Genomic DNA, 22493 nt, shown 5'->3' on the forward strand with positions numbered 1-22493 from the left:
TAGGGTTGATGATGATGATTTTGTCGGACAGAACTTCCAATTGATTTGTTACCCTTTTTTTATACCTTCTAATTCCTCTAAACTAAAGATTTTTTTATAATTTTGTATATTTTGGTGTGACTCGCAAGAGGAATATCGTTCCGCTGATTTCGATCCTCATAATTCGTCTATTAATTATCTTAAATCATTAATAAAATAATCTCTCTCCATTATCAATAATAACATAATAATGTTATTATATTATATTATATTATATTATAAAAGCAAGCAAAAGCAAATACATAATGTATTTAGCAAGTTTGTAAGGTTATGAATACAAAACGTCAAGTTAGTCTCGGTTTAAACCTGCTATTACCTCGGATTAAATTTTAGTCCGAGACTAGAGAGGGTTTAACCCGTGTTGAGCTGGCCCCCCCCACTTGTAAAAATTAAAAAACAAATAGCCCTGATTTATGAGCTATTTATGAGCTCTCATATTCCGCAAACTAAAAATTTTGAGCTCGTTCCACTGAGCAGGAATTTAATACCCTAGTGGGGGGGGGGCTGAGTCAGCCCCCCCCCACTACTTAAAAATAGGAATATTGAATCGGTTTTTGCGGCAGAATTACGAGCTATTTATGAGCTCTTGAAATTATATAGTTTCGATTTTTGAGCTCATCCCCTTCACCCCCAAACAACCCTTTAATTGATTTAACTTAAGAGAAAGATGCTGAGAAAACTTAAAATATATCGTATTGCGGATATAATTCATATAGCTTATATACTCTAAGAATAAACTATTAAATCAAGAGCATTTCGATTATTGAGCTACAACCCCTTCGCAAGAAAACCACCCTATCTTCCCGGCTTAAGAGAAAGTTGTACTTAAAATGCATTAAACTAATTATTTGGCGACTACATATCATTTAATAATTTATAAGCTTCCAAATTACGCGCATTTAGATCAGTAGATTGCAATTTATTTTGTATAGTGCAGTCACTGAAGGTAAAAATCAACGATTACCTTCAATTTCGGTGAACCTTCATCGATTTTCACGAAAATTGGTCAGTAGTTAGAGGATACGGCAAGAAACAAAGGTGACATGGTACCACCTTGCGCCTTTACCCTGAGGGTGGATACCGCCCCTTCTCGGGGGTGAAAATTATTTTATAAAAAATAAATGCACAAATCAATAAAAGAACAAATTAAAAGCAAAATTTATTATATAAAGTTAATAAAATAAGTCAATACTTTTTAAGTTATTAAAGATCAAAGATTTTAATTATTTGTGAAAAAAATGCATGTTTTGAAAAGGTTTTTTGTAAATCACTGAAAAACTTTAAGTTTTTACAAAAAAATTAATAGTAGTTTAATTCGTATAGCTTATATTCTAAGAATAAACTCTTAAATCACGCGTCTTTCGATTATAGAGCTACAACCCCTTCGCAAGAAAACGACCCCATATTCCCGGCTTAAGAGAGAGTTGTTCTTAAAATAATTTAAATTAATTATTTGGCGACTACATATCGTTTAATAATTTATGAGCTTGCAAAATATACGCATCTCAATTATTGAATTGCCATTTTCTTTCTATAGTGCAGTCACTGAAGGTAAAAATCAACTAGTACCTTCGATTTCGGTAAATCTCCATTTATTTTCACGAATTCACAATAACAACTTGGGGTTTTAGCCTGGGGTATATGTCACCCCTTCTCGAGAGTGAAAATTACTTTATTAAAAATAACCCCACAAATCGAGAGAGGGACAAATTGTAAGCAAAATTTGTTATATAATGTGATTAAAATAAATCAATACTTTTTGAGTTATTAAAGATCAAATATTTTAATTTTTGGAAAGAAAATGCATGCTTTAGAGCGATTTTTCATAAATGACTCAAAAACTGTAAGTTTTTACAAAAAAGTTTTCATCACTAAAATTGAAGCTAATAAAAAATATAATAAATTGCTTACTTGAAAAACCCTTTAATGTTAATTTAAAGTAAGTTATTGGTAATTAAATGTATATTTTTTTCCGCGACTGTTAAAATCTAAGGGTTCAAGCTTAAATAACGGGAAAGAGATGCATTTTATAACACTTAGGTACTAAATATTTGTCAAAGTACTTAGAAATACCTATGAAAAATAAGATGCAGAAAAATTTGATAGTATCAAAATCCGCTCACCAATTTTCGTGAAAATGAATGGAGATTTACCGAAATCGAAGGTACTAGTTGATTTTTACCTTCAGTGACTGCACTATAGAAAGAAAATGGCAATTCAATAATTGAGATGCGTATATTTTGCAAGCTCATAAATTATTAAACGATATGTAGTCGCCAAATAATTAATTTAAATTATTTTAAGAACAACTCTCTCTTAAGCCGGGAATATGGGGTCGTTTTCTTGCGAAGGGGTTGTAGCTCTATAATCGAAAGACGCGTGATTTAAGAGTTTATTCTTAGAATATAAGCTATACGAATTAAACTACTATTAACTTTTTTGTAAAAACTTAAAGTTTTTCAGTGATTTACAAAAAACCTTTTCAAAACATGCAGTTTTTTCACAAATAATTAAAATCTTTGATCTTTAATAACTTAAAAAGTATTGACTTATTTTATTAACTTTATATAATAAATTTTGCTTTTAATTTGTTCTTTTATTGATTTGTGCATTTATTTTTTATAAAATAATTTTCACCCCCGAGAAGGGGCGTTATCCACCCTCAGGGTAAAGGCGCAAGGTGGTACCATGTCACCTTTGTTTCTTGCCGTATCCTCTAACTACTGACCAATTTTCGTGAAAATCGATGAAGGTTCACCGAAATTGAAGGTAATCGTTGATTTTTACCTTCAGTGACTGCACTATACAAAATAAATTGCAATCTACTGATCTAAATGCGCGTAATTTGGAAGCTTATAAATTATTAAATGATATGTAGTCGCCAAATAATTAGTTTAATGCATTTTAAGTACAACTTTCTCTTAAGCCGGGAAGATAGGGTGGTTTTCTTGCGAAGGGGTTGTAGCTCAATAATCGAAATGCTCTTGATTTAATAGTTTATTCTTAGAGTATATAAGCTATATGAATTATATCCGCAATACGATATATTTTAAGTTTTCTCAGCATCTTTCTCTTAAGTTAAATCAATTAAAGGGTTGTTTGGGGGTGAAGGGGATGAGCTCAAAAATCGAAACTATATAATTTCAAGAGCTCATAAATAGCTCGTAATTCTGCCGCAAAAACCGATTCAATATTCCTATTTTTAAGTAGTGGGGGGGCTGACTCAGCCCCCCCCCCCACTAGGGTATTAAATTCCTGCTCAGTGGAACGAGCTCAAAATTTTTAGTTTGCGGAATATGAGAGCTCATAAATAGCTCATAAATCAGGGCTATTTGTTTTTTAATTTTTGCAAGTGGGGGGGGCCAGCTCAACACGGGTGAGGGTTTAGCTTAGTCCATCGTTAGTCGCTGTTTATTAATAGGGAAAATGAATGGTATTGACTTAGTCCTCGGACTAAAGTTAATCGGGCGTTAGTCTGTGTTTATTAATAAGGCTGTAAGTGTGCACGTGTGTTAGATGAAACAAAACACCTGGACCTAGAGATAAAAGTGCGGGTGAATTGCACAAGCGGATACCTATACATTCTCAGTCATCGTCCCGGCACAGGAGCGCGTGCGCGAAAACTATGTATATTTGTAACTTTAATAATTCTCGACAATGATTATCAATTTTCAAATTATTGGTTACAACAAGAAATAATATTGTTTTTCTATTTTACTAGTCTATTATAATTAATGGGTTGTCAGATTTGTAGCCAATATGATTCAGACTAGGTACCTATTATTTAACTTTTCTGACGATAAAATTAAAAATACCGCCTCTAATAATTATTGTATACCTTGCAGAAGAGTAGAGGATCCGATATAAGGTCGATTTGCACCGATCTGTTTAATGGATAAAAACTATTGGATATGTAATGTAGCATGTTAAAAATTACAAAAAACAAGAAGGGTTTCCCCGATCTAGTTCCCCGGGTTAGGCCCGATCTAATCTTGTTCTAACTATAATTAATTAATAATTAAAAAATTACATTTTTTTATGAATTGAAAAAAATTCGACCCGGGCAGATACTATTTTAGGTTTTTTGGATCATTCTAAACAAAAAAGGTCTTTTGTAACTTTTCTCTAAAGTTGATCATTTTCGAGTTATAAACAATTTAAAACTGAAAAATAACGAAAGATGACAATTTTCAAGGCTCAAAAACACAAATAAAAAATATGTATCATTTTTGTACTCATCATCATCGAGTACCTAAATTCAAGTTCAAACCTTTTTCTATCAGGTCTCGATAAGAATTTTAGCCATGTTTTATCCTAAAAACATATTTTTTTAATTGTTCATGAGGAAGGTTTCTTATGGGGAGACAGGCATTAACAACTAAAAAACAATGTTTCAGAATGAAAGTCCAAAAGACTTATCAAGAACTGATATAATACGGCTTGAACTTGAATTTATGTTCTTTCTTGATGAATACAAAAATGATATTTTTTACTTGTGATTTTGAGCATTGAAAATATTGTCATCTTTCCTTCTTTTTTCAGTTTTAAATTGTTTATAACTCGAAAACGATCAACTTTAGAGAAAAATTACAAAAGACCTTTTTTGTTTAGAATGATCCAAAAAATTTTAAATAATATCTGCCCGCGAAAAACTTTTTTAAATTCATAAAAAAATGTGATTTTTTAATTATTAATTAATTATAGTTAAGAACAAGATTATATAGGGCAACCCTTGTTTTTTGTAATTGCTAACATGCTAATTACTTAAATCGACCTTATATCGGATCCTCTACTACAAGGAATAATTATTATTAGAGTCTGTATTTTTCATTTTATCGTCAAAAAAGTAAATATAGGCCAGGGCATTTAGCACTAAAAACACCCGAATAAATAAATTTTTAAATACAGCACCTAGAAACTTGCAGTTTTTTGCATTATGTTCAGGATGACGTCAGGAAAAAAGTCTACTCTTCAGAAATGGGTGTAAATACATAATTGCACTGTAAAGTGCCTAAATAAAATGCATCCAAAATTGCATAAATATAAAAATAAAGTCAAAATCAGTATACTAAGGAACAAAATTTATTATTGGGGGAGTTTTTGGGGTCACTGAGTACGATTACGCCCTCAGAACTGATTCCCGGATCACGTGGTGCCCAAGGTCACGGCAAGAGACGTCATCTTCTGGAGTTTCGATGGTTTTCGGCATTAAGTCGATGCAAACGGATTACTCAAATGGTTTTTAGGGGTCGCTAAATAAGAATATGATATTAGAATTGACCTCCGGTGTACCTGGTGCCCAGGGTCGCTACTAAGGCACGTCATCTTCTGGAGTGTCGAGGGCTTTCGGTATCAAATTGATGTAAACGGATTACTTATGGGTTTTTAAGGTCGCTAAACACGAATATGCCATCAACACCGACTCCCTGTGCACCTGGAGCCCAAGCTCACTGCAAAGGGCGCCCTCTTCTGGAGTTTGAGAGATTTCGACAGTAAATTGATAAAAATGGATTACTCGGGGGTTTTTGAGTCGTTAAATACGAATATGCCATCAGAACAGACCTCTCGATCACCTGGTGCTCAAGGTCACGGCAAGGCACGTCATCTTCTGGAGTTTCGAGGGCTTTCGGTATTAAATTGATGCAAACGGATTACTTACGTGTTTTGGGGGTTGCTAAACACGAATATGATATCAGAATTGAACTCCGAAGTATTTGGTGTCCAGGATTGCTACTAGGGCACGTCATCTTATGGAGTTTCGAGGGTTTTCGGCATAAAATGGATGCAAATGGATTACTCGGGGAGTTTTTAAGGTCGCTAAACCCTAATATGCCATTAGAACAGACCCACCGAGCACCTGATGCCCAGGGTCACTGCAAGGGACGTCATCTTCTGGAGTTTTGAGAAATTTTGGCATTAAATTGATGCAAATGGATTACTTAGGGGTTCTTGAGGTCGCTAAATACGAATATGCCATCAGGACCGAATCCCGGAGAACCTGGTGCCTAAGGTTATTGCTAGGGGCGTCATCTTCTGGAGCTTCGAGAAACTTCGGTACTAAATTGATGCAAACTGATTACTCATAGGTTTTTGGGTTTGCTGAACGCGAATACGCTATCAGATCTCACTCTCGGGGCACCTGGTGCCTAATGCAGGTCATCTTCTGTAGTTCCGAGAATTTGAGGATTTTCGGCATTCAATTGATGCAAACGGATTACTTACTAATCGGATTTTGTCGTTGTTGAACACGATTGCGTCATCAGAACAGACACCAGAGCACTTGGTATCTAGGGCACGTCATCTTCTGGAGTATCGAGGGTTTTCGTTACTTAATTGATGCAAATGTATTACTCATGGGTTTTTGGGTTTTTTAACATAAATACGCCATCAGAACAGACACCGGAATACCTGGTGCCTAAGGCACGTTATCTTTTCTAGTTTCGATAGTTTTCGGTACTAAATTAGTGCAAATGGATTACCCTTGAGTTTTTGGGGTTGCTGAATATGAATATGCCATCAGACTCAACCCACGCAGCTTCTGGTGCTTAAGGCAGGTCATCTTCGGGAGTTTCGAGTGTTTTCGGTACTAAAGTGATGAAAACGGATTACGCATGGGTTTCTCAGTTACCTAAACACGAAAACGCCATCAGAACATACACCGAAGCACCTGGTGCCTAAAGCACGTTATCTTTTGGAATTTCGAGAGTTTTCGGTTCTAAATTGATGAAAAATGGATTATTTTTTTTGTTTTGGGCTTGTTGAACACGAATATGGCTTACATGAGGAATTCTGGAGTATCTAGTGATTACGGTAATCACTAATAATGTCAACACATAATAAAACTCACGTAAAAAAATTAAGTAGATCAACATAGTAGAGTTCGTATTCCGTAAACCCAAAAACCCATGAACAATTCGTTTACATCAATTTACACTCAAAAAAATTTAGTTCGTATTATTGATTAACAGTGATTACTGAATAGTATTTCGTTGTCACAACAATTTAATTTGTTGTTTCAACGAACTTTTAGACATTGACGAATGTATTTGGTTATTGTCACAATGATTGAATAATAATTGTGAGAATAACTAGAGTACATTAATCAATAACAATCAATTTATTCAGCCAATAACTTGGTTTCGTATATTTAATAAATACTGTTAATTCTGGCAGCAACTCACGTTCTTGATTTCGTAGATTACAGATTTCATAAAAACAATGTACAAATGTTGTTAATATAGAGTAATATATGATTATTGAATAGATGTAAATTGATTGTTGTGACAACGAATGCATTAATCAATCTACTACTGCATTTAATACCCACAATCAATGCGTTGATTGTGACAATAATCGTAGTTATTGAGACAATAATCGTAGTTATTGAGACAATTAAATGTTTTGCTTGACCATTTGAAAGTTAACGGCTTTTCTTTATCGTGATACCCCTAGCTTCTCTGTGTTACCGAAGTGCCGAATAATAATTGAATTTCGTTTTCAAGTGTAGTCCGTAGTAGAAAGAAGTTTTTGTGTGTCTATTATCGTGAAATTTCGGTCGAATTATTTTTAAATGTATTCATTTTTTTCGAATCCTGAGAAAACTAATTATTATTTTTGAAAATTTAAATGCAAAATAAAATATTACAGTATTATCGAGGGTCTGAAGTCCCTGAGAACCTCTATAATGATTATTTTAATAAGTCACAGGGGTTAAAAAGAGAAAATTTAGTATGATTTTTAATTTCAAATAGGCATACCATTCAACAGAAACTTTTTGTTTATTCTAAGGGACTTTCTGCCCTCGGTAATAATGTAATATTTTATTCTGCGTTTAAATTTTTCAAAAATACTTATTAGTTTTCTCAGAATTCCAAAAAAAATGAATGCGTTTAAAAAGAATTCGATCGAAATTTTGCACCTGCGCTCTCAAAAAGGATTAAAGTGTTACACATTTTTAGAATCACTATTTCAAACGCTTTTAAATAAGCTGTCACATGACGTACTTTCCCATTAAAAAAAATCAAAGTTACGCCGCGCCTGTCACCTGAAGAGGGATCGTGTAAAGTTCGAAACATTGATGTTATAATATACTTTGATTATTTTAAAAATCGACCTGTCCGAGCGTTTTGCTTATGTGCTAAAAATAAATAAGTTAATAAAGGGGGGGGGGGAAGTGTAACACTTATTCCAGTACACTATATAAGTGAAATCATATGAAAAATCACACAGTGTAAAGTCCTTTAGGTTAAGGACAAAAAGGGGGATTTAAAAGATTATTATTAATCAATTAATATCATACATTGGGCTATTGAATTCAGTAATTATTAATATAAAATACGTTCATAGTAGGAATGAACGAAACTGATTGTAAGAATGAATAGAATTGCTTGTAAGAAAAACCGTATTTATTGTGGGAATGAACGGAATTAATTGTAACAATAAACGGAAATAATTGTAGAAATAAACGAAATACGTTAGGAGAAATAACACCGTTATTGACACCGTATAGTCTTCATCGGTCAATTAACGACGTTGTTGTTTCAATAAATAGTGTTCGTTGACTCAGTGAACAGAGTTCGTAATATCAATAAATAGTGTTCTTTGACTCAGTGAACAGAGTTCGTAATACCAATAAAGTGATATTATGGTATACATAATGAATGTTCATATATTCAATAAACGTAATACATTAGCTCAACGAACGAAAATAATGAATTGATGAACATCGTTTTGTTGTCGCAATAAAACCAAGAATTGGACAAATTTTAAGTATTGCGTTTGTTGTCTGAATTAACATTTTTATTGATATTACGTACATTTTTCGTTGAGTGTAGTACCAACATTTTTCTAAACTCCATAAGATGATATACCTTAGGCACCAGGTGCTCCGGTGTTTGTTCTGACGGCGTATTTGTCTTCAACAACCCCAAAAACCCATGAAGTAATCCGTTTGAATCTATTTAATGCCGAAAACGCTCTAAACTCCAGAGGATAACGTGCCTTAGGCCCAGATGCTCCGGTGTCTCTTCTGATGGCATATTTGTGTTTAGCAACCCCAAAAACCCGTGAGTAATCTGTTTGCATCAATTGAGTACCTAAAACTTTCGAAACTCCAGAAGATGACGTGCCTTAGGCACCAAGTCCTCCGGTGTTTGTTCTGGTTCGGTATTCGTGTTCAGCATCCCCAATAACCTATAAGTAATCTGTTTGTATCAGTATAGTACCGAAAACCTCGCTTAGCTGATGACGTCCCTTGCAGTCACCTTGGGCACTAGGTGCACAGGGGTTGTTTGTGATGGCATATTAGTGTTTGGCGACCTCAAAAACCCGTAAGTATTCCACTAGAATCAATTTAATACCGAAATCCCTCGAAACTCCAGAAGATGACGTCCCTTGCAGTGACCTTGGGCACCAGGTGATCCGGTGGTCCGTTCTGATGGCATATTCGTATCTAACACCACAAAAACCTCCGAGTAATCCATTTTTATCAATTTAATCCCAACATCCCTCAAAACTCCAGAAGAGGACGTCCCTTGCAGTGACCTTGGGCTTCAAGTGCACAGGGGGTCGGTTATGATGGCATATTCATGTTAAGCGATCTCAAAATTCCTCCAGTAATCCATTTGCATCAATTAAATGCCGAAAACCCTCGAAACCCCAGAAGATGACGTGTCCTAGTAGCGACCTTGGGCAACAGGTACTCCGGAGAGTTCAGTTCTGATATCATATTCGTGTTTATCGACCCCAGAAAACCCGACAGTAATCCGTTTACATCAATTTAATGCCGAAAACACTCGAAACTCCAAAAGATGACGTCCTTGCTGTGACCTTGGGCACCAGGTAATCCGGTGGTCTATTCTAATGGTATATTCGTGTTTGGCGACCTCAAAAACCCCCCGAGTTATCCGTTTGCACCAATGTAATACTGAAAGCCCTCGAAAGTGCAGAAGATGAGGTCCCTTGCAGTGACCTTGGGCACCAGGTGATCCAGAGGTCTATTCTGATGGCATATTAGAACTTAGTGACCCCTAAAACCCGTGAGTAATCCGTTTGCATCGATTTAATGCCGAAAACCATCGAAACTCCAGAAGATGACGTCCGTTGCAGTGGCCTTGGGCACCAGGTGATCCTAAGGTCAATTCTGATGGCATATTAGTACTTAGTGCCCCCTAAAACCCGTGAGTAATCCGTTTGCATCGATTTAATGCCGAAAACCATCGAAACTCCAGAAGATGACGTATCTTGCACTGACGTTGGGCACCAGCTGATCCGGGGATCAGTTATGATTGCATAATTGTATTCAGTGACCCCAAAAACCCCCCAAATAATAAATTTTGTTCCTTAGTATACTGATTTTGCCTTTATTTTTATATTTATGCAATTTTTGATGCATTTTATGCACTTTACAGTACAATTATGTATTTCCACCCATTTTTGAATAGTAGACTTTTTTCCTGACGTCATCCTAAAGATAAAGCAAAAAACCGCAAGTCTCTATGTGCTGTATTTAAAAATTTATTAATTTTGTGCTAAATGCCCTCGTCTAATAATACCTAGTCTGAATCATATTAGCTACAACTCTGGCAACCCATTAATTATAATGGACTAGTAAAATAGAAAAACAATATTATTTCTTATTTTAACCAATAATTTGAAATTTGATAATCATTGTCGAGAATAAAGGCGGGTTGACATTACTAGTGAATGACGAACGTGGCTCACGCTTACGTATTTTGCCCGTGCTATTGTTAGATATTCTATTATCTATTTTTAAACTCGAGCAGTACATTTGTATTTATGCAATGAATAGATACAAATGTACTACTCGAGTTTGAAAATAGATAATAGAATATCTAAATACGTAAAATACGGGCAAAATACGTAAGCGTGAGCCACGTTCGTTATTCACTAGTAATATCAACCCGCCTTATTTATTAAAATTACAAATATGTATACATAGTTTTCGCGCACGTGCTCCTGTGCCGGGACGATGCGATGGCTGAGAATGTATATGTATAGGCGTATAGGTATCCGCTTGTGTGAATTGCGTCTAGCCAAATTAAGGGTAGACGCATGAAGCATGTGACGCTCTCGAAAAAATCCTTGTACGGTATCAAACTCTCTCGCGCTATTTTAACCTGATGGACAATTTTCTCATAAATTCTTTTCGCTTCGTCCTCGTCCTAGTTATTTATTTTTAAATATTCTCGGTTATGTGTTATCTCAAATGAATATTCTTTACTTCTCATCTTGAGTACGTTATAAAATCAAACACTCCGAACTACTGCTCGTCAAAACTTAAAGATATTAATTATTATTATTCAAATGAAACTTTTGCTATCGAAAAATTTTGGTATTTTCATACCAAATGGAAGTAAACAGTCCTATTAATCCCATTTTTTTATTCACAAAAAATTGTCAGGTCATTTTTATCATAATAATTTAGAAGGCATTAATTACCATGTGTTCAGTCTGTCTCTGAATTGTACAGACTTCTAAAAAATCCTAAGCAGTTCGATGTTTTTTAGTATAAAGGTATGGAAAGAAGGAAGTTAAGTGTTGCAGAGGCAAATATGGCTATTGGTATGATCCCGGCTGAGACTAGGCAAGTGGATGTAGATGAAAGTTTAAATTTATGTAATGTCACTGTCATTGAAAATGAAGAGCTCGGGAAATATGCAAAATGCATATTAAGTGCATATTTGGCATTTGCATATTTTGGATAAATTTTTTAAGTGCATATGCATTTATTAAAATTGCATATTTTTAGACTTTTTTGCATTTTTTGCATAGATGCATTTTAAAGAGAAGTGAGAAGTCCCAGATCTGAACAATAAATCTGAAAATTCTCGTGGAACCACTTTCTGGTAACATCCTTTCTCTGCCTTTTACAATTTTTAAGGCGACGAATAAAGAAGACGAAGCAGACTCTACAATATGCAATGCTGTCACATCTTGTTAGTAAAAACATTTTGTTATTGTTAGGTGATGCTGCGCCATATGACCAAAAGTGGACAACATTTAAAAATATTTTTTCAAATTTATTACTTGTCTAGAGCACGCTTCTGCTATAAATAGAGTAGCAGGAGGCTACAAACTGTAAGGATGGAATTTCCAATGATTAATACCCTTCTATCAAAAATAAAAACATATTTTTGAAATCCCTTCTGCGAGTATAGGTGTATAAAGATCGTTTACCTAATGTACCTTTACCACCTGAACCTGTGATAACTAGATGGAGAACATGGTTAAATTCTGTAAATTTCATAACCGATATTTTGAAGGAATTAGATACGTCAATTTGTAGTTTCGATGTAGACGTAACTCAGGTGCTATGAAAGATGTGTGGATGTTTTAAAAAAACCGTTATTAAAATGTAATTTGACACATATCCAATCCAAACCAATTTTGTAAATATTGCTTAGCCAATTACTAAATTACAAAAGCGAAACATTTCTTTAGACTAAAATATTGAAATTATCAATTCATTAAATGAAATAATTAAACACCTTGGTGAATCCAACAAAATTTATCAAAAATTCTGCACGGCGTTAACGAAAAATGAGGAATATCACAAAATAATTAAAAAAAATATTATTATGATGGGGAAATGTGAAGATAATTTAATTTTATAGGTAGAACCCTCAATTAAACAATATTTTAAGTAAGCTTCTTTAACTTGATGTGAAGTAGAAAGAATTTTTTCCGTGTATGCTTAAACAATTATTACAGTCAGATATACCTACGGCTGTTTTTCTGTAGAAAATTTAGAAAACGTTTAATAATGTACAGTTTTAATAATAACTGTAATAATAAATAATAAAGAATGATGGTAAATATAAAGAATAAATGAATATAATGATGTAGGTTATAGAAATTTCAATAAATATTTTTTATGACTTTAGCATAAAATAAATATTTTTTTATTTGGCTTAAATGCCTCGACAGTCCATTGGCATCAAATAAATAATTAAATACCTTCAAAACAAGGATTACCGTGTTGTTTATTTATATGCATTTAATGCATACAAGCATATTTAAGTGCATATTTCAACTGTTTTTTGTGCATATTTGCATTCATATTTTAGGGTTTTTTAAGTGCATATTTTCCGAGCTCTAAAAATGATAAACGTAAAAATTCATAAAAGTAAACAAGGTATAAAAATAAAAATTATACAGACCAATTGTTACAGTTAAAAATCCTTTAAAAATTTTTCGAAGTTAATTATTGATGTATGTTACAATAATTATTGTATTAAATAAACAAGCTAATTTTATTTGCAGTTTATATAAGACTAATATTAAAAGTGGCATTTGTTACTTGAATCTAACTTCAGCCCGTGAGTAATGACCCGTGAGTAATGAACTATTACTCAAGGGTAAAGTAATGGGGGTTATTATCTATTCAAAAATAGTGAATATTGAGTATGTTATTTACCGGTCGTAGAGAAATATTTTAACGTCGCAGACAGCAAACAAATGTATTCAAATAGTATTATAATGAACGTGTAGAAATAATAAGTGAAAAACCGAATAAAAAGACAAAATAAAATAAAACATTGTGTTGTATCTATAGGCCAGGGTAATAAGACAAAAATATACCCTGTTCGTGACACTTCAGCAGCCAGGGTACTGAAGCGTTTTTTCGACAAGTATTACATATAGGAACAAATTGTAACTATTTCCTGCGTAGGATCTGGCGGCCATTTTTATTTATAAACAATTAACTGTCAAAAAATGGCATTTTCCCTTTTTTTTCAAATCAATGGAAAACAGTGAAACTTATGATTTTTTTAGTACAAATATCTTTGAGATTATGGAAAAAGCTTTAAAACTACATACTACAAAGTTTGATATACTCATTTATTGTTAATATAATTGCGAAAAAAGTCGGAATTGCAAAAAAATTATGCTCTCAATAACTGTTGTAAAAATTGGTGTACAGGTTTGAAATTTTTGTCAAATGAGGGTTCTTTGGTGCTTAATATGTGATAAAAATTTCAAAGGGATTCATTCAATTGTTTAAATTTTATTCGAATTGTTTTTCTCAGAGAGCATTTTTTTTTGCAATAACATAAGTCAGAAAAAAATGACGATAGAACCATTCCACAGATGTCAAATGGAAGAGCATGAGCTATATTTTCAAATTGGTTTAAAAAAGCGAATAAAAAATGCATTTATTAGTAATAAATAATCATGCAAAAGTATCGTAAATCTTTTCTTATAAACTTTTTGAATAACTTTTTCCAAAAAAATTAACTTTTTTACCCTGTTTTAAGTGCACAACTACCAAGTAATGTTATTTATATCATAATTGATAAAAAATTGTAATAAATATACAGCGTGTCTACTTGAGTTGGAAACATATGGGAAACTTTTTTATTATTAATTTTACGAAAAAAAGTTATTCTCTATAAAAAGTTCTGCATGCCCCAAAACCTAAGATTCAATCATCAGATATCAAATTTTCTGAATATGATACGAGGTATGTCAAAAAATATGAACTTCGTTCAAGAGTAAAGTACCTTTATTTCTCTGAATATCGAAAATGCTTATTCTGAAAAGTTGTTTGGAAATAAAAACTAAGCTCAAATATGCAATTACATGCTTCTAATTGGAAAAAAATATTTTCCAAATTTTTCTCAAATTTTTTGATACTAACTTCGTTTTGATTCATTACACATACGATAACTCTTTTATTATTACTTTTACGAAAAAAAGGTATTCTTTATAAAAAGCTCTGTAGGTCATAAGGCCGAAGATGCAACCAACAGATATCACATTTTATTAATTTTATACGAGTTATGTCAAAAAATATGAATTTCACTCAAGAGTAAAGTACCTTTATTTTTCACAATATTGAAAACAGTTATTAAAAAAGTTGTTTAGAACTAAAAACTATGTGTCAATATGCAATTACATCCTTCTAATTGAAATACTGTGAAATATAAAGGTGCTATAATATTGAGCGAATTTCATATTTTTTGACACATCTCGTATAAAATTAATAAAAGTTGATATATCATGGTTGTGTCTTAGATTTTAGACCATACAAAGCTTTTTACGAAGAATAACTTTTTTTTGTAAAATGAATAATAAACGAGTTATCATATTTGTAATACAGTAGCACCCCGTAAATCCGAACCCCGCGAATCCGAACTTTCGGCAAATCCGAACCAACGGAAAGTGAAAAAAATTTAAAAATTCAAGACAAAAACTTAAAAACATGTTTATTATACAGATTAAAGCCAGAAAATTGGACAATGTAGGATTACTAGGATTTGACATTTAAAATTTCTTAAAAATAAATATTATACTTTAATATACATATAGGTTTATAAAGTGTTTGTAAAGGTTAAACACAAACTTACTTTGGTTCTCTCGCAGTCAACTTGAGTCCAAAAATATTGTCCACACTCTTGCGAGAATGTTTGGCTACTCAAAATCACAATGAAAGCTTTGAACTACTAGTTAAGGCTAACTTTCGGATAATCCGAACTTTTCGGAATCCGAACAGACTGTCCCCCCAATTAGTTCGGATTTGCGGGGTTCTACTGTAATTAAAAACAATGTTGGGTATCCTTAAATTTGAGAAAAAATTTTTTTTTTCAATAAGAAGCATGTAATTGCATATTTGATCTTAGTTTTTAATTCCAAACAACTTTTTATCATAAGAATTTTCGATATTGAGAGAAATAAAGGTACTTTACCCTTGACCGAAATTCATATTTTTTGACATACCTCGTATAATATTCAGAAAATTTGATATCTGATGATTGAATCTTAGGTTTTGGGGCATGCAGAACTTTTTATAAAGAATAACTTTTTTTCGTAAAATTAATAATAAAAAAGTTTCCCATATGTTTCCAACTCAAGTAGACACGCTGTACCTATATAATTTCTTATATAACAAAATAAAAAGTCTATAAGCAAAGATTTACGATACTTTTGCATAATTATTTATTACTAATAAATGCATTTTTTATTCGCTTTTTTTAAACCAAGTTGAAAATATAACTCATGCTCTTTCATTTGACACCTATGGAATGGTTCTAACGACATTTTTTTCTGACTTATGTTATTGCAAAAAAATGCTCTCTGGGATAAACAATTTGAATAAAATTTAAACAATTGAATGAATCGCTTTGAAACATTTATCAAATATTAAGCACCAAAGAAACATTTTATGACAAAAATTTCAAAGCTGTACACTAATTTTTACAATAGATATTGCGAAATTATTTTTTTTGCAATTCCGACCTTTTTTCGCAACTATATTAACAATAAATGAGTATATCAAACTTTCTAATACGTCATTTTAAAGATTTTCCAATAATCTCAAAGATATTTGTACTAAAAAAACCATAAGTTTCACTGTTTTCCATTGATTTGAAAAAAAAAAGGGAAAAATGCCATTTGTTGACACTTAATTGTTTATAAATAAAAATGGCTGCCAGAACCTACGCAGGAAATAGGTACAATTTGCTCTTATAGGTATTACCTGTCGAAAAAACGCTTCAGTACCCTGGCTGCTCGAGTGTCATGGAAAAAACCTTATTACCCTGGACTACTACTCTAATGTTACAGACAAGCTAATTTGTAGCTGCTACAGTTATGTTAAATAAATATAAACATCGGAACAAACCGGACTAAAATTTAATTGAGATAAATCGAAGATTTATTTAATTGAGATAACGAAGCAAAACAGCTTGCGTTAACAGGAGCTTAAACAATCACAGCATTAACATGAGTAATATCTATATTGAGCATTTTGCAAAACTAAGTAAAGAAAATTATAACGAAGAAATGAGACCAGAAAAGCTGCTTGAAAAAAGAAAACAATGTTAAACTGTTATTTTATTTATTTTTGAATATTTCCTGACAGGCATGAGATACATAACAACACGAAATTTGGTAAGTGGGGGTTTTTTAAGACGATAAACCTAAATTCCCCACCAAAAATTATATATTACCCAGAGGGCGCCACATACGTCTTTCAGCGCTCATTTAATACGTAAAAATTTTTTTATCCCCCACTCAACATAATTTTAAGATCAAAACTTTTATTCCTCTATTATTTTTAACGCATTTTAAATCAACTATCCAAAATTCAATTTTTTGAATTTCATTGTAGTTATTAAAAACCATTTGACATATCGTTGTCATACTTGACAGTAAGTGTAAGTACTATAAACCCCACTAAATTGTATTAAACAAACGTTTCTGGCTACTACCAGAGGCGTATGACGGAAGAAAGTGAATGGTAAACACTTTACAAATTCTACTGGCAGAATTGCTATTTTAGTGCAATTTTTTGATTCTCCAATACTTTCTATGCAAATAAAATACTATTCATTCGTAACGATAAAGCGATTAGTTTTCGAGATATTTGAAGCTAAAAACGAAGAAGCATAATGCATTAATCAAAATAAGTGTACCTTTTCATTTTTAACTTCAAATATCTCGAAAATTAATGACTTTATCGTTCCGAATGAAGAGTATATTATTTTTATAGAAAGTATTGGAGAATCTAAAAATTATGCTAGAATAGCAGTTTCGTCAGTGGCGTAGAATTTGGGAAGGGTCAACCATTCACGTTCCTCTGTCGTACGCCTCTGGTAGTAGCCAGAAACGATTATTTAACATAATTTAGTAGGGTGTAAAATATAGTATTTTTACTACAAAAGCGATGTTACGTAGGTCAAAATTTTTGACTTAAGAGAACTGTCAAAACATTAGAATGTGACTTTTCATTATTGCCAAGTTTATAATAAACATGGCAATAATGAAAAGTCACATTCTAATGTTTTGACAGTTCTCTTACGTCAAAAATTTTGACCTACGTAATAACGCTTTTGTAGTAAAAATACTATACCTACACTTTTTGCTAAGTATGATAAGGATATCTCAAATCACTTTACAGTACCGGGTACAAATACTTTTTAACGTTTTACATAAAGAATAAATTAGGTAAAAAAAATTATACTTTAAAATTATTTGACATCTCCGTGTCATATTTGACAGAAAGTGTAGGTACTGTACACCCTACTAAATTATGTTAAATAATCGTTTCTGGCTACTACCAGAGACGTACGACAGGGGAAAGTGAATGGTTGAATTTAGAAGGGTGTACAGTACTTAAAATTTCTGCCAAGTATGACAAGGATATGTCAAGTGGTTTTTAGTAACTACAATTAAATGCAAAAAATTGAATTTTGCATCGTAGATTTAATATGCGTTTATCTCGGAAACGGTTGTATTTAGCGAGATAAATGTAGTATACCTTTTTTAAGTAAAAAGTAAAAATAATAGGAGAATAAAACTTTTGATCTCAAAATTATATAGAGTGGTGGATAAAAAAAATTGAACTTATTAAATAAGAGCAGAAAGACGTATGTGGCTCCCTCTGGGTAATAAATAATTTTTGTGGAGAATTTAGGTTTCCCGTCCCAAAAATCCCCCACATACCAAATTTCGTGTTGTTGTCTCATGCCTGTCAGGAAATATTCAAAAACAAATAAAATAAAAGTTTAACTTTAACACCCTGTATTTCTGTTATTATCAACTTTCGTACTAAGGTAAGCTAGCTTAAATCGACCTATTTTAACCTCAGGGATCTAAAGTTAAGCTATGGCCCATTCTTTACCAAACACCCTGTATATATTCATCGGTTTCAGAGAAATCACCGTGTTTCCATACTTTTTCGCTACCCTGTATACACTTTTCTTACACTAAAAACACTAAAAACTGTATTTTATACAATCACAAAAACATCTGTATTCTCGTTAAAATCCGGACAGAGTTATGCAATACCACATTAATGGAAGTGTTGAACTAACTGCAAGCTGTAGCTGGAGGTGATTGATATATTTTGATATGCAAAATAAAAGCGAGAAATGGCTTAAACTTCATCGGCTATATTCGAAGTGCGAAAGTTTCAAACGCAAATTTATTATTGTTTCGTACACAAAGTGCTCGATATAATTTAGGTCTTCCATATTAGGTATCAAATTAAAATTATTATTAAATTTATTATTGTTTCGTACACAAAGTGCTCGATATAATTTAGGTATTCCATATTAGGTATCAAATTAAAACTTTGATATTATTTATAATAGTTAAGCATTTCGAAATCATTTTTGTAATTCATGGTACGATGCACTGAAATAAATATTATACTTTCATTCTTATTAACTTAGTTGTTTTTATCTTAGAACATAAAATAAAAAAATATGAAAAAAAAAATTTTTAAAAACGCTTTTTTTTAGTTACTAAAATGTGACTAAAATTAAAAATATAAAAAAAGTCAACTAAAAGGCAAAAAACAAAAAAAAATTGAAAAACTCTAACACATTCGTCAAGGAAAAGCGTGGGGCGAAAACCGTTTATTCGATGAAGACGCGCCACGCTTTTCTTTGACGAATGTGTTAGATTTTTTCAATTTTTTTTTGTTTTTTGCCTTTTAGTTGACTTTTTTTATATTTTTACTTTTAGTCACATTTTAGTAACTAAAGAAAAGCGTTTCTTAAAAATATTTTTCATATTTTTTTATTTTTTACTTTTTAGTCTTACACTTTTCAAACATTAAAATATATCGTCATGTTTATTAAAATATGTATAAAACATATGATACACTAATATGAAAAATAGTCGGAATCGGCAAAAAATTTGAAACTTTATTGTTTATTTATGAAGCATAACGTAAGCAATTAACGTAAAATGTGAAATTATGTATACTTCATATCATTAGCTACAATCCGTAAAAGTTTAAAATTTTTACATTGTAAAAAACAAGAAAATTTAAGCGCTTTCAATTAAAATCTTTTTTTTTATTTAAACAATTAATAAACACAAAAAAATTGTTTTTATCGATTATTCGTGTATTGTTCCCGCGAATGTATATGTCTGCAAATTTTCATTCATTTGCATTGGAGAGAACGCAGTCAAATTAACGTCTAAAGATTTGACGCAAACTATTGAACTAAATAAAAGCGTTTAATAAACAGGAAGATATAAATGCCAAATAACCTTGAGTCCAAGAAGGAGGTTGAAAATGGCGACCAGCTGTCAAATTTTATTTCCGTCTCCAATGAAGTACCGTTGAAAGAGGGTAGAAAAGAAATTCCTAACGATTTTATTACGGAAAAACGCTTAATGTGGAAAATGTTTTTGTCTTTACAAAAATATACCTAATACAAATATACAAAAAATGGCGATAAAAAAGTAGTTTTTTCTACAACAAATAGTTAAGTTGTGCAATTTATAACTTAAACTTAAAATCTAAAGGATATTTATTTTAGAAAAAAAAATAGATTTAACAAATCTTGATCACAATTTTCAGTTATTTATAAGTCCACTGTAACACTACTATTTTTTACTTTTGTGGTCATGAGATACAAATATACAGAATATGTCTGCATATATAAAAATAAGCTCTTACATATCGACCTACAGTTTTACCAGGTGGTTCATTTCAAGACGCAGCATAGGGATTACAATAGTAAAGAAGAAATATTCAATAATTATTATCTTCACTAATCCTGGAGCCTAATTTTAGGTTTTCGTAAAAAAAAGTCTACATGCAATAGTAATTTTGTGTTCTTTTTGAGTGATAATTAAAGCTATTAATGCAAGATGTTAATAGGCAATTTTTATATTTTGAAAAAATTTGAGTAAGTTTATTGATTGGAATTTTTTTGGTAATCATTTAAAATGTGATTTACAAAAATTGTAATTTGGTAAATGAAGTCACACATGTTTGATGTTAGACTAACAGCTATAGATCAAGAGCAAAAACGTATTAATGAAATATTTTGTTGAAAAAAATCAGTTAAGTAACATTTGTTTATATTAATAGCTGCAATTAATTGATTGCATATACATAATACATATACAGGAGCTTTACCAGATGGTACGCCTCTGCACACAGCTGATCAAATACATACACACTATGAGGGTGCTATGAGCCACACTAGGAGGTTCAATATGGCCGACTTCCGTCGGAAATTTAACGTGTTGTTGACATATGACAGACTCTTTCCTATTTATTTTATGTTCTAAGGTTTTTATACTTCGGAAAACGATTGGAAATACATATTTAACAATAATTTATTAAAGTATGCAATGAAATATAATTTTTAAACTTACATAATTTCTGTTCACGTGAGAATCATGACTTATTTTTTTATAAAAGAATACATTCTACGTCACCTAATTTAAATGTTTTCCAAACAATGATCTCAAAAGGGAACCTAAGAGAACATGGAGAAGCGCTGACGGGAACACAGTAATTCAAATCGACCATGTAGTTGTCAACGAAAGACATTTTTGAAATTTGAAAAAAGTCTAGAAGGTAAGCTAGAGGATGTACGGGTGGTATAGTTGAAATTGTTAATAACTATTGGAAACTAGTGGAACTAGTATTGTAAGAGGTAGCAACTGAAGTGATTGGAAGACAAAATCATGAAAAAATAAGGTCGGAGTGGTACGATGAGGAATATGCACAAGCAACGCAAAGAAAAAATCAAGCCTATACAAGGCCCGTGGACGAAAAATGAGACAACTAGATAAAGAGTATAGGCAGCTGAGATGAGACGAAAAACGAACACTGAAAAGAAAGACGAAGGAGCATATAAAAAACCAACTGAAAGAATTAGAGGAGTATAACACACAAATAGAAACGCAAAAATTCTATAAGAAGGTTAACTACAACAGAAATAATTCAATAGTTACGCAATAGAAACGCAAAAATTCTATAGGAAGGCTAACTACAACAGAAATAATTCAATAGTTAGAACAGAAAGTAGAGATACTTATCAACAGAAAATTGTTAGGAGAGACTAAATAAGACGTGAGATGAGTTTGAACAATAGAATATGAAGTAAGAAGCACAAATCCACCTCGAAGGCATGGAAGACGAAAGAGAGAAAGACAACATCCCAACAGAGGAATAAGTCATCAAAGCAATACAAAAATTGAAGGGAAACAAAGATCCTGGAGCAGATGACATTCCTTCTGAGCTTTTAAAACATGGTCTATGGCAACAAAGTCTGGCCTGTTGTAAAATTAGACCAGTAGAACTGATTTGAAAGCAGGTAAAACTGCCAGAAGACTGAAACTCAGGTATAATTTTACCTGCTGACAAGAAAGGAGATCAAACAATTTGTAATAACTACAGAGGAATTAATCTCCTAAATGTGATCTATAAAATATTGGCCTATATTGTTTAAGATCGCCTATCGAGATATTGTGAAAACATAATAGGCAAATACCAGTGTGGATTTTGCAAAGAAAAATCAACTATCCATCAACTATTCCTTCTAAGACAAGCTTTGGAAAAAACATGAGTATGGAATTAATACTCGCTATTTTTTGGGGATTTTAAATATGCCTATGACAGTGTAGACAAAAACGCATTATACAAAGCCATGGTTGAATTCAATATCCAAATACAC

The 22493-nt window shown here is 32.1% G+C and overlaps 1 protein-coding gene across 4 annotated transcripts in view; it reads right to left on the reverse strand.

Annotated features, from left to right (window-relative positions):
* LOC114328607 (neuronal acetylcholine receptor subunit alpha-7) overlaps positions 1 to 22493 on the reverse strand; it is a 1048703-nt gene that overhangs the window by 719422 nt on the left and 306788 nt on the right. The window lies entirely within an intron of this gene.

This window comes from Diabrotica virgifera, chromosome 10 (assembly GCF_917563875.1).
Source record: "Diabrotica virgifera virgifera chromosome 10, PGI_DIABVI_V3a".
Classification (NCBI taxonomy): Eukaryota; Metazoa; Arthropoda; class Insecta; order Coleoptera; family Chrysomelidae; genus Diabrotica; species Diabrotica virgifera.